This window comes from Oncorhynchus clarkii, chromosome 19, assembly GCF_045791955.1.
Source record: "Oncorhynchus clarkii lewisi isolate Uvic-CL-2024 chromosome 19, UVic_Ocla_1.0, whole genome shotgun sequence".
Classification (NCBI taxonomy): Eukaryota; Metazoa; Chordata; class Actinopteri; order Salmoniformes; family Salmonidae; genus Oncorhynchus; species Oncorhynchus clarkii.
The window spans coordinates 25,723,090-25,737,813 of NC_092165.1; the positions used below are offsets into that span (position 1 = coordinate 25,723,090).

At 40.9% G+C, this 14,724-nt stretch overlaps 1 protein-coding gene across 1 annotated transcript in view; it reads left to right on the forward strand.

Moving 5' to 3' along the window:
* The first annotated feature begins 262 nt into the window (after positions 1-262).
* LOC139374963 (FERM domain-containing protein 6-like) overlaps positions 263-14,724 on the forward strand; it is a 79,748-nt gene continuing 65,286 nt past the window's right edge. Inside the window, exon 1 of the mRNA XM_071116248.1 lies at positions 263-431. The gene's annotated coding sequence lies outside the window, so the exon portion shown is untranslated. The remainder of the gene's footprint in view (positions 432-14,724) is intronic.

A 14,724-nucleotide genomic window follows, 5' to 3' on the forward strand; every position in this document is an offset into this window, starting at 1 on the left:
GGGCGATACCAACTGGTAGTCGTTGAGGGGGGAGCAGTTGCCTACGATCTACATAGTCTTTATATATATCAAAAGAGCAACGGAATATCTCTAGGAGAATACTTGGACTATTAAAATAGACATGCATTTACGGATATTTTCACGGAATAACAATCGGTATTAAAACAACTACTAAAGTATATCAAATCTGTACTAACCCCCCTATCCATGGTTTGAAGCCACCCTTCCACCTTCCACATGTATTCCTACTTATTACTGTTCCAAAGGGATAGAAGTCTGGCGCTCGACACACGCGTGTAATCCCCGTTTAAATTTAAAACTTTAGTCTGCATTTGCTGACGACAAAATTGGATGTACTATAGCGTTTTGATGCAACTTGATCGGATTCATTGTTTTTGAAAAGGAATTAGGATTTGTTTTTCACATGAAAGGTACGTTATATTAAAAAAGTGTACATTTCACATCTCTCTCTTCTTTGTAATTTCCTTCGCTGCTAATTCCTTTAATAATTCCTTTAACTGATCCACCTCCTCTGCGCGTACGTACGAAGTTATTTTTCATTGATAAAGTATTTTACATGAGTGTTATAACATGTATTCACTTGTTCCACGGTTATAATATGTTTTCAAACAGTTATTGAAACATTTCAATGTTTGGTCAACGGTTGGTTGATTGTTCATAACAACACGGACCTGAATAAGTATCGTGTCTACAATGTAGCGATGCTGTCAGAATGTTGCTGCTATCCTTTAGGCTGCGTTATAGACCTGATACTTGAGGCGGGATGCATTTTGTTGCGACAATATATCGATCTTCCTTTCTCACTATGGGTGATGTTTATTCTGCACATTGTGACCACCCCTTTAACCATATGTTCGTATGTTATTTAATGCTCATCTATTAAAATCGACGTATGGTTTTTGTTTTACGTCTCTCCCCTTCCAGTTTGGTTCTAAGCAAAGACATACGCCTTCTAGTACCTACTGTATTGTTGTTGTTATAGTTGGCTATAGTCGTGCTCTCTTCGTTAAAAAAAAGATTGACACCAAGTGTCCTGTAGGATGTTGTCACTGTCTGCCTGTGGTATAGTATGGTCGTGTCAAATCAAATGGCATCTGGAAGTAGGCTAGTATGTGGATGTCTTGCAAATCAACGTAAGAACATCAGCCGGCATGCAAAACTTTGGATGAAGTTGCGCATTACTAAATGTCTTCCCTATAACATTATCGCTGTTCCATTTTGAAACGGGTCTCTTACTCCTTTATTTTGGACTAATTATTTTAGTCTTCTTCTCCTATTGAATGGAATCTGGCATACTATTATTACTGCTCTGTAATGAAACGACTCTGCACGGAGTAGGCTATTGGATGGTAGACTGTATAGAAGTAATATAGAGAGATAGAACTAGCATAGTATAACTAGGCGGTGGAAGAGGATAGCCCGTGAATAGTGTGTGTGTGTTCGTGTGGGGGGGGGGGGGGGGGGGGGGGGTTTGTTGGGGTATGTGTTTGTTGGGGACTTTCCCCCCTCTTGTGTCACTATGGACAAACTGCTATGTTTGCTTCAGTATTGAGGAATGCCAATAATTTCCTCCCTATGGTCAGTGGTGGAAAAAGTAACTTGAGAAAAAGTAAGATACCTTAATAGAAAATGACTCAAGTAAAAGTCACCCATTTAAAATACTACGGGAGTAAAAGTATTTAGTTTTTAATATACTTAAGTATCAAAATAATTTCAAATTCTTCATATTAAGCAAACCAGATGGCACCATTTTCTTGTTTTTGTTTTAAATTTACAGATAGCCAGGGGCACACTCCAAAACTCATGTGTGTTTAGTCAGTCCTCCAGGTCAGAGGCAGTAGGGATGACCAGGGATGTTCTCTTGATGTGTGTGAATTTGACAATTTCCTGTCTTTCTAAGTATTCACAATGTACTTTTGGGTGTCAGGAAAATGTATGGAGTAAAAAGTACATTATTTTTCTTTAGAAATGTAGTGAAGTAAAAGTTGTCAAAAAAAATGTATAGTGAAGAACAGATAGCTCAAAAGTATTTTTACTATTAGACTGGCCAGCATTCTATCATGGACAAGAGACAGGTGAAATCTGTGCACGTTCTATTCTGAACTATAGGAACTGAACTATAGAAACATAAGATGACATTGAAAATATGCTGATGGTATTATTGGCATACCAGATGGGAGCAGATACTAAACAAGTGCACTTTTAACCTTGAGGTTCTCATTATTGATTAAAGCAATTACACATAAGAGTCATTGGATGAAGGCTTCTTCTGTACAGGGTTTTTTTTGTTAAGAGCCCCGACGCTCAATCTGAACATCAACGCCCGTCACTTGCGATACTGTTTTGGAAGCATAAGGACCTTATCTTTCATATCAACAACAAATAATTTTCAAAAACAGAAGGTTAAATTGATACACACCTTGTTAGGGCTAGTGTTCCCACACAGCCTTATCTCCATGTTACAGTGCTTGTTTAAAGAAAACAGACGGAAGACGAGGCGGCCACCTGCGCTAATTAGCTACACTATATATACAAAAGTATGTGGACACCCCTTCAAATTAGTGGATTCGGCTATTTCAGCCAAACCCGTTGGTGACAGGTGTATAAAATCGAGCACACAGCCATGCAATCTCCATAGACAAACATTGGCAGTAGAGTGGCCTTACTGAAGAGCTCAGTGATTCTCAAGGTGCCATGGTCATAGGATGCCACCTTTCCAATAATTCCATTCGTAAAATTTCTTCCCTGCAAGAGCTGCCCTGGTTAACTGTAAGTACTGTTATTGTGAAGTGGAAATGTCTTGGGCCACCAACGTGTCAGCCACGAAGTGGTAGGCCACGCAAGCTCACAGAACGGGACAGGTGAGGGTTGAAGCGCGTAGTGCGTAAAAAAACGTATATCCTCGGTTGCAACACTCACTACCGAGTTCCAAACTGCCTCTGGAAGCAACATCAGCACAATAACTGTTCGTCGGGAGATTCCTGAAATGGGTTTCCATGGCCAAGCAGCCACACAAAAGTCTAAGATCACCATGCGCAATGCCAAGCATCAGCTGGAGTGGTGTAAAGCCATTGGACTCTGGAGCAGTGGAAATGCGTTTTCTGGAGTGATGAGTCATGATTCATCATCTGGCAGTCCGATGGACAAATCTCGGTTTGGCAGATGCCAGGAGAACGCTACCTGCCTAACTGCATAGTGCCAACTGTAAAGTTTGGTGGAGGAGGAATAAGGCTGGGGCTGTTTTTCATGGTTTGGGTTAGGCCCCTTAGTTCCAGTGAAGGGAAATCTTAACGCTACAGCATACAATGACATTCTAGATGATTCTGTACTTCCAACTTCCTGGCAACAGTTTAGGGAAGGCCCTTTCCTGTTTCAGCATGACAATGCGAGGTCCATACAGAAATGGTTTGTCGAGATTGGTGTAGAAGATCTTGACTGGCCTGCACAGAGCCCTGACCTCAACTCCATCGAACACCTTTGGGATGAATTGGAACGCCGACTGCGAGCCATGCCTAATAGTGCTCGACCTCACAAATGTTTTTGTGGCTGAACGGAAGCAAGTCCCTGCAGCAATGTTGTATTGGCAAGCCTTCCCAGAAGAGTGGAGGCTGTTATATCAGCAAAGGGGCGACCAACTCCATATTAATACGCATGAATTTGGAATTAAATGTTCGACGAGCAGGTGTCCACAAACTTTTGGTTATGTAGTGTATCTAGCATGCTCTGAACACCTGTGTGAATGCATAACTTGGGAAGTGTAGTTTTGTCGGACGGAGGCACCCATAGCTATATGGATCTATGCAAAACTGCTGCAGTAAGTGCATCTTACTGCAACGATTATTTAAGTTTCTAAAGGTTAAAAACCAGCGTCGGGATTGTAGTTCATGGCTGAAAACTAATGCCTGAAAACTGTATGTAAAAGGAAGAATGCCGCTTAAACCTTTCGAGAGCTATACAAATTGTATAGAGCAAAATCAAAGAACTCCCTAAATCAGATGACGCAGCTGAATTTGCTTGAGAAATGACCACCTCCATTGAGATGCTAAAAAAACAATTACAGCAGTATTGGGGGATAAAATGAGGGACTTAAAGGCCTACAAAGACAACAAAGTCTATGACTGGAATAACAACAACCGCCAGGGAACAAACACAAGATACACCTGCAGACAGGCAGGTGGCAATCTCTTCTCAACCGATCACCAGATGAGCACTCCAAGTGACACAGACAATGAGACCATGCACCCCCTTCTGCGGAAGACCGAGCTCTCCACCCAGCCAGACACCAACTACCAAGAAGAAGAAGACCAGGAGGGGCAGATAGGGCATGGGGTCCACTAAGGTGGTCACCCAGGACAGGCAAGTTCCTGTCCTGAACCTCTACAAAACATCCTTGACACTGACGCAGGAGTCTATGCTAAGTAAGGGACAGTCTTTATCCACTAATCAAAACATGAAAGCCTTCAAATTGAAGGTGGATACCTACAAATTCATGCAACAACTGCACCTGAAATATTTATTTTCCCCTCTGAACAGATCCAGTACAAGCAACATATCGAAAGACCCTACAAAGAAAGGGGAACCCCAACACAGCGGTCCCTCCCCTATTCCTCGTTCTTTCTCAAAACCCTCATCGTTTGTATTCCCTACCCATACAAGCCCACTTGTCACCTTGTTTGGCAGACTGGTTGAAAATGAATGGGAAACTGTATATAAAAAAAATTACCGGGGACCCCAATATCACGATCTTCCTCCAGCCGAAAGACAAGCACTAAAACATCTCCAGGAGAATAAGGACATGGTCATAAAACCAGAGGACAAAGGTGGCGCAATAGTTGTTATGGACATGAGCTATTATAATTCTGAAAATAGAAAGCATCTGAAACTGTCTGGTTCCTATCAACCCTTGCGAAGTGACCCTATTGCTTCTTTAAAATCCGAAATTGATGGCATGTTACAACATGCGTCTCACCAAAGCTGGATCACCAAGCGTGAATACGAGTTCCTAAATGTCACCTATCCAGTCACCCCAGTTATCTATTCCCTTCTGAAAGTACATAAGAACCTGACTCAGCCTTCACCCATACCTATTATCAGCGACAGGATCAGTCACAGAGCCCCTTTCAAAATTCATAGATTTTTTCTTCTTCTGAAAGTTATGGTTTTCAAGTTGCCATCATTTTTAAAAGACACAAAAGATCTACTCAACTGCTTAAATGACTGTCAAATTGATTCCGATGTACTACTTGTGACATTAGATGTGGCCAGTCTGTACACTTTTATTCCTACAATCGATTGCCAAATTCCTAAAGTCACGTGACGACTGTAAATCCCCCTGATTACTTTCTGTTGGAGCTCTTGAAATTGAGAGGCAGTTTATGTTAAAAATAAAGACTAAACCTTTTCTTCCCCATATTACGTTTTGGAAGCGCTACATTGACAATTTTTTTATTTTGGGGTTCATCTAAAGAGAATCTGAATTACTTTGTCCGTTATCTGATCAACACAATGACTTTCCTTCAATTCACTGTTGAATGTGGCCCCAACAGTATCAACTTCCTAGATCTCAAAATATTCAAGGATGATGCTAACAAAATCCAAACTACGATCTATTGGAAACCAACAGAGGAATACTGTCCTCCACTTCAACAGTTATCATCCGAGACATCTCAAAACCACTATCCTGCCTGACTGGCCAGTTTCTACACCTGAGACGCAACTGCTCTACACTGAAAGAGTCTGACGCTCTGGCAAAGGAAATGACACACAAGTTTGCTAACAGAGGATGTTATAGACCTGTCATTCAGCGGTCCCACCTCCTAGCTCAGAAGCCCCAAAAGGACAGCACGTCATGACTGTGCTTTGTAACAATCATTGTTCAAACAAAATCAAAAGTGAAATCCTAAAACACTGGCCAATTCTACAAACAGAGCTGATGCTCCAGCCTCTGGCGGAAAATCCCTTTCTGGAACAGGTCACATCCATCAGAAGTGGCAACCGCTCTAAAAGGCTTTGGACTGATGGATTAAATACCATGCACCCTCGAGGTCTAAATTATGATTTCTTGTTCAGGCCCTTTCAAAAAATGGATACCTTAATGTTATTTGAGTTTATTCTGCTGATCTGGGTATTTGTATATGTGACCCGTTTCAGGAAACTAGGCGTATGTTGCGGGTCACTACATTTGAACGTAAACTTTTTGTTAAATCAAAATGTGTTTTTTGGCAGAAATGCCTTCTGGAACATGTGATCTTTCATGTGCCTTGATAACAAACTTGTATGCCATCTGTAGATACGAATAAAACATTTAAATTACGAGCCTAGTTGGTTTACCCACAAAAAAAGCCAGCAACCTTTCCGCTAGCCGTGATTGGCTGAGATAATGAGTGGGTTGGACATGCCGAGAGATGAGTTTGGATTAGTGTGCCATAGAGCACGCTTCTATCTATTTGAGCTGGTCAGTATGTGTAGGTAATCATGTCTAACGCAGCTTTAAAAATATATATATTGCATAGTAAGACTGCATACTTGTTGTTCTCCACTTTCTGGAGGACTGAGTTTTGAAATCAGTGGATTTCAAGTATGATAGTTAAGGAGATGGAGAAAGCACATATCTCCAGATTACATCTTCAAACTAAGGGCAACCATGGCATCTGTGACAGGAGACGCATCCATCCATGATGTATATGGGTAAGATAGCTAGTTAGCTACATTTTCAGATATTACACATATCTAATTTTGCCAGAAAGTGTTGTTTTTTATGTTAAAGTGTACTGTTAGATAACTAAAGTTAGCTGGCTGGTTCACTAACGTTACATGTAGCTAGCTAACATTAAACCTGGTTGGTTAGCTACCTGCAGATTCATGCAGGGTAGGAACATCATGAGTTGGTTTATGGTTCATTGTTTAGCTAGCTAGCTAGCTACATGTCTTAATAACAAAAGACTCCACTATGCAAGTGTCCGTTTCAATAGAATGTCACTGCAACAACTGTTGATAGATGTAGTTGGTAAATAATCTCTGGCTATCTACTCAGGTTTCAGGCCACGGGTAAGATAGTCTAGCTAGCTACATTTTCAGATATTACACGTTTCTAATTTTGACAGTCTTTTCATTTCAAGTTAAAGTGTACTGTTAGCTCGCTAGCTAACATTAGCTGGCTCGATCGCTAGCTAACATTACGCGTATGGTCTTATTATTCGTATTTCAGAGCCATTTGCTTGGCTAGCTAACATTGAACCTGGTTGGTTAGCTACCTGCAGATTCATGCAGGGTAGTAACGTCATGAGTTGGGAATATGCTTAATTGTTTAGATAATTAGCTATATGTTTTTACAAAAGACTACAAGTAACCATTTCGGGTGCATTCGTAAATTCAGTCTGGCCATCTACTCTGATTTCAGAGCACTCTCATCTGAGTGTGCCAGAGTGCAGAATAACTGATGAATTTACGAACGCTCAACAGTTATTGAATATGGCCGGTGTCAGTAAAACGTCGGCAAAAAAGCGCAATTAACTTGTTGCCAGCAGCACAGGTCACCAACGCTCTGGATAACATGAAAACAGCCTAACCAGCTTTGCTAGGGCGAGTAAAATGGTCAGAGTTTGGGTGGGGCTAAAGCTTAAGAGGGTGTGAATGATGCTGAATGGGTGTAGACAAAGAAGAGCTCTACAGCAGGTTACAAGTTGTTCAAATTTCAAAGCAGAATAACTTTCCTATTGTTCCTCAAATGCAGTTTATGATATACCATTTTGTAGCTCTTTGTCTCTGGTTTTATCCAATGTAAAACACACAATTTAAAATGTCGATACATAAGACTGAATCAAGGCAGTCGGTCACATATACAGTACCAGTCAAAAGTTTGGACACACCTACTCATTCAAGGGTTTTTCTTTATTTTTTGTACTATTTTCTACATTGTAGAATAATAGTGAAGACATCAAAACTATGAAATAACACATATGCAATCATGTAGTAACCAAAAAAGTTTTTAAACTAATCAAAACATATTTGAGATTCTTCAAAGTAGCCACCCTTTGCCTTGATGACAGCTTTGCACAGTCTTGACATTCTCTCAACCAGCTTCACCTGGAATGCTTTTCCAACAGTCTTGAAGGAGTTCCCACATATACTGAGCACTTGTTGGCTGCTTTTCTTTCACTCTTCGGTCCAACTCATCCTAAACCATCTCAATTGGGTTGAGGTCCGGTGACTGTGGAGGCCAGGTCATCTGATGCAGTACTACATCACTCTTCTTCTTGGCCAAATAGCCCTTACACAGCCTGGAGGTGTGTTTTGGGTCATTGTCCTGTTGAAAAACAAATGATAGTCCCACTTAGCGCAAACCAGATGGGATGGTATATCGCATCAGAATGCTGTTAAGTGTGCCTTGAATTCTAAATAAATCACTGACAGTGTCACTAGCAAAGCACCCCCACACCATAACACCTCCTCCTCCATGCTTCACATTGGGAACCACACATGCAGAGATCATCTGTTCACCTACTCTGCGTCTCACAAAGACACAGTGGCTGGACCCAAAAATCTCAAATTTGGACTCATCAGATCAATGGACAGATTTCCACCAGTCTAATGTTCATTGCTCGTGTTTCTTGGCCCAAGCAAGTCTCTTCTTATTATTTGTGTCCTTTAGTAGTGGTTTCTTTGATGTTGAGATGTCTGTTACTTGAACTCTGTGAATCATTTATTTGGGCTGCAATTCTAACTCTGGGTCTTCCTTTCCTGTGGCGGTTTTCATGAGAGCAAGTTTAATCATAGCGCTGGATGGTTTTTGCGACTGCACTTGAAGAAACTTCCTTAATTTTTAGTTCTTAATTTTCCGCATTGATTGACCTTCATGTCTTAAAGTAATGATGGACTCTCATTTCTCTGCTTATTTGAGCTGTTCTTGCCATAATGCGGACTTGGTATTTTACCATATAGGGCTATCTTCTGTGTCTATTTAATTTGTTATTTAACATTTATTTAACCAGGCAAGTCAGTTAAGAACAAATTCTTATTTACAATGACGGCCTACCAAAAGGCAAAAGGCCTCCTGCGGGGACATGGGGATTACATTTTTTAAATAATAATTAAAAAAATGAAATAAAAATATAGGACATAACACACATCACGACAAGAGAGACAACACAACACTGCATAAAGAGAGACTTAAGACAACAACAGCATGGCGGCAACACATGACAACAGCAACATGGTAGCAACCCAACATGACAGCAGCACAAAACAGGGTACAAACATTATTGGGCACAGACAACAGCACGAAGGGCAAGAAGGTAGAGACAACAATACATCACAGAAAGCGACCCAGGGATGTGTGTGCTTTGGGGAACTTTAACAGAATGTGACTGGCAGAACGGATGTACCACCACTACCTTGTCACAACACAACTGATTGGCTCAAACGCATTAAGACAGAAAGAAATTCCACAAATTAACTTTTAATAACAAGGCACACCTGTTAATTGAAATGCATTCGAGGTGGCTACCTCATGAAGCTGGTTGAGAGAACGCCAACAGTGTGCAAAGCTGTCATCAAGGCAGAGGGTATATTTTGATTTGTTTAACACTATTTTTGGTTACTTCATGATTCCATATGTGTTATTTCATAGTTTTGATAATCTTCATTTTTATTCAACAATATAGAACATTTTAAAAAATAAAGAAAAACCCTTGAATGTGTCGAAGCTTTTGACTGTTACTGTATATTGTAACAATTGTTGGTTGACTAATGTTTTGAATACCACTATGCACTGCCCTGTGCACCTAAGCACTTGCATAAAAACAATGGCTTTAGCACATCTCCTGATGCTCTGATGAAGGCATAATTGCTGAAACGCGTTAGCCTGCCCGGCTGAAAGTAAAAAGATGAAATGAGGTGATGTCTTTAAAAAAAAAAACATTTTGGAGTGCCGCTGTTTCCCAATGTTCTTGAACGTGGGATTTAATTTCAAGTCATTTTCATATATGGCAGAGCACCCAGCAAGTAAAGCGAGAATGCACCTGTTACCCGCTCTGATATTATTGTCATTATGTTATATAACTCAATTTAACATAACTAATTTCCATATTTCTTACTTACTGTATAATAACTGTGTCGTTGAATTACATGGGAAGTTTTCCTTTGTAGGCTAATCCAATAACAGAATGTTCGTTTTTCTCCACACAATTATTCCTAACAGATTGAGGAGTACTATAGATTTTGCATTGGTTGCTCTATTTTGCATTGGTTGCTCTATTTTGTTTAACAGCAATGCTACAGAATAACAAGGATCTGGCAGCTTGGTGGTTAGGCAGTCTCCCTCCTAATACATGGCCATCCAATCAGCTACGTCTGCTAATGGATGTTCCACAGTGCCTTGCAAAACTATTCATCCCCCTTGGCGTTTTTCCTATTTTGTTGCATTACAACCTGTAATTTAAATAGATTTTTATTTAGATTTCATGTAATGGACATACACAAAATAGTCCAGATTCCCCAAAATAAAAACCGGAAAAGTGGTGCGTGCATATGTATTCACACCTTTGCTATGAAGCCTCTAAATAAGATCTGGTGCAACCCATTACCTTCAGAAGTCACATAATTTGTTAAATAAAGTCCACCTGTGTGCAATCTAAGTGTCACATGATCTGTCACATGATCTGATCTGTTCTGAAAGGCCCCAGAGTCTGTAACACCACTAAGCAAGGGGCACCACCAAGCAAGCAGAACCATAAAGACCAAGGAGCTCTCCAAACAGGTCAGGGACAAAGTTGGGGAGAAGTACAGATCAGGGTTAGGTTAAAAAAAAATATCAGAACCTTTGAACATCCCACGGAGCACCATTAAATCCATTATTAAATAATGGAAACAATATGGCACCAGGGGGACCGCCAACCAAAACTCACGGACCAGGAAAGGAGGGCATTAATCAGAGAGGCAACAAAGAGACCAATTGAAGGAGCCGCAAAGCTCCACAGCGGAGATTGAAGTATCTGTCCATAGGACCACTTTAAGCCGTACACTCCACAGAGCTGGGCTTTACGGAAGAGTGGCCAGAAAAAGTGTGAATAGTTATGCATGCTCAAGTTCTGTTTTTTGTGTGTCTTATTTCTTGTTTTCTTCACAATACAAAATATTTTGCATCTTCAAAGTGGTAGGCATGTTGTGTAAATCAAACGATACAAACCCCCCAAAAGGCAACAAAATAGGAAAATGCCTAGGGGGTGAATACTTTCCAAGCCACTGTACATGCTTGTTTTCCTCTCTAGCTTCTCCAGCTGTCGGAAGAAAGCGGAATAAAAACAATGCCTGTTTTTGTGCTTATTTGTCCAGTTGATTGAGGAAATAGAGCAGCTTCCGTGCTCCATACTGATGTCTTCTGGTAAGACTAGAGACACGGTAGAGACACACTCTCTTAGAAAAAAGATGCAATCTAGAACCTAAAAGGGTTATTCGGTTGTCCCCATAGGAGAACCCTTTGAAGAACCCATTTGTGTTCCATGTAGAACCCTTTCCACAGAGAGTTCTACATGGAACCAAAAAGGGTTATCCTATGTGGACAGCTGAAGAACCCTTTTGGAACCCTTTTTTCTAAGAGTATAGAAAGTAGACACATAGAGGCACAGTAGAGTTAGTGTAGGGAGTAGGCACAGTGTGTAGAGACTCAGACACACAGGAAACACACAGAAAAGTAAATGGTGCAGGTGCTGTCTCTGTCTGGACAGGAAGGAAGTGTCCCCTGCCTGAGCAGGAAACAAAACAAAACATCACCGTCAGTCAAGCTGGTAAAACTATTAAGTAGGTCTTTCTGGGACAGACCTTTTTTTCCTCTGAGCAGCTGTTTGTGCTGTTTCGCTTGAGAACCAATTTGTTTGTTTCCCATGCCCATGTCATCCTACCTAGTTTGGTGACAATCTGTGGGAGGAAGCAACCTACCTGCCTTGTGATTTTATTCTATTTGTTCTTCTCCTAAGTCTTGTCTCTGGCTTTCTCTCTAATGTCCTCTTGAGGATCTTCAGTCCAGACTTACTCTTGTTGTTTGGTTTTGTGTGTAAAACCTGACTGATTCGCTGATCCCCTCCTCACCTCTCCTCCTCACCTCTACTGCCTCACCCAAAGACCATAGCCCCAGGGCCCTCTCTCTTCCACTACTGTTGTCATAATCCATTCTGCAGTGATTACCGTAGACAAATAGTTCTGTATGCTGCTTCTGTAGCTAGCTAAGCTGCCTGACCGACAGACTCTTGCAATGTGTTATGGAGTGTCTCTCTCTCTCTCCCTCACACCTCTGTCCCCTCTCTCTTTCTCTCCTCTTTCACACTATGTCACTCTCTGTCTTCTCTTATCTCTTCTTTATTCTCTCTCCTTTCTCGCTGTCCCCCTCTCTCTATTTCATCTCTCGACCTCCCCCTCAAGTCTTTTTGTTTTTGTTTCGTACCTCTCCCTCATCTCTCTAACTCTGTGTTATCTTTAGTTCCATCCATGTGACACAGACAGTGCATAGATGCGGAGAGACTCACTGCATTTTCATACACTTTGTTTATACAATGACAAGTAGTGTCCCCCCTTGAGGAATAACCTGTTTTAAAATGGTTTATTAATCATGTAATCTCAGATAAAACAATGTCATCATTTAGACTGACTCGAAGCATCAGCTGGTTTTGAATGATGCACAATTTAACGACAGATAGGCCCAGAACTGTCTTATTATCAATTACTGCCATCTCATATTCACAGTTGAAGTCGGAGGTTTACATACACCTTAGCCAAATACATTTAAACTCAGTTTTTCACAATTCCTGACATTTAATCCTAGTAAAAATTCCCTGTCTTAGGTCAGTTAGGATCACCACTTTATTTTAAGAATGTGAAATGTCAGAATAATAGTAGAGAGAATGATTTATTTCAGCTTTTCTTTCTTTCATCACATTCCCAGTGGGTCAGAAGTTTACATACACTCAATTAGTATTTGGTGGCATTGCCTTTAAATTGTTTAACCTGGGTCAAACGTGTCGGGTAGCCTTCCACAAACTTCCCACAATAAGTTGGGTGAATTTGGCCCATTCCTCCTATGGCCCATTCCTCCTAACAGAGCTGGTGTAACTGAGTCAGGTTTGTAGGCCTCCTTGCTCGCACAGGCTTTTTAAGTTCTGCCCACTAATTTTCTATAGGATTTAGGTCAGGGCCTTGTAATGGCCTCTCCAATACCTTGACTTTGTTGTCCTTAAGCCATTTTGACACAACTTTGGAAGTATGCTTGGGGTCATTGTCCATTTGGAAGACCCATTTGCGACCAAGCTTTAACTTCCTGACTGATGTCTTATCCACATAATGTCAATATATCCACACAATTTTCCATCCTCATTATGCCATCTATTTTGTGAAGTGCATTGGCTTGCAAGCTTCCCCCTTTTTCCTCCAAACATAACGATGGTCATTATGGCCAGACAGTTCTATTTTTGTTTCATCAGATCAGATGACATTTCTCCAAAAAGTATGATCTTTATCCCCATGTGCTGTTGCAAACCGTAGTCTGGCTTTTTAATGGCGGTTTTGAAGTAGTGGCTTCTTCCTTGCTGAGCGGCCTTTCAGGTTATGTCAATATAGTACTCGTTTTACTGTGGATATAGATACTTTTGTACCTGTTTCCTCCAGCATCCTCACAAGGTCCTTTGCTGTTGTTCTAGGATTGATTTGCATATTTCGCACCAAAGTACGTTCATCTCTAGGAGACAGAACGCGTCTCCTTCCTGAGCGGTATGACGGCTGCGTGGTCCCATGATGATTATACCTGCGTACTATTGTTTGTACAGATGAACGTGTTACCTTCAGGTGTTTGGAAATTGCTCCCAAGGAGGAAACAGACTTGTGGAGGTCTACAATTTTTTTTCTGAGGTCTTGGCTGACTTCTTTTGTTTTTCCCATGATGTCATGCAAAGAGGCACTGAATTTTAAGGTGGGCCTTGAAATACATCCACAGGTACACCTCCAATTGACTTAAATGATGTCAATTAGCCTATCAGAAGCTTCTAAAGCCATGACATCATTTTCTGGAATTTTCCAAGCTGTTTAACGGCACAGTCAACTTAGTGTATGTAAACTTCTGACCCCCTGATCTGTCTGTTAATAGTTTTTGGAAAAATGACTTGTGTCATACACAAAGTAGATGTTCTAACCGACTTGCCAAAACTATAGTTTGTTAACAAGACATTTGTGGAGTGGTTGAAAAACAAGTTTTAATGACTTTAATGACCTAAGTGTATGTAAACTTCCAACTTCAACTGTATGTAAAGGTATTTTGATCTGGGACCAGTTCCATGACCATAGTTGCATGCCAAATGCCAGTACATTCCCTATGTAGTGCACTAATTTTGATCAGGGCCCACTGCACTATATAGGGAATAGGGTATAATTTGGAACACAGCCCCATGAGTCTACTTTACCCTTTATGTACAAATCATATCAGTGAACTGTGTTATTGGAGTATAAAGTGTCTGAGGGAATCATATTAGTGTCTGAGGACAATATTGCACAGCAACCATGAGAAAGGATGGGGTTACTGTTATTGACATGGAGAAATAATATCTTTCCCCTTCCGCCTGTCTGTGTTGGGTTCCAACACACGCTCACCCACACACTCCAACCTCCCTCTCACTGTAAAGTTATAATGCAGAAAGATGCTGCTGGCTGGCTCCCCTTTCACCA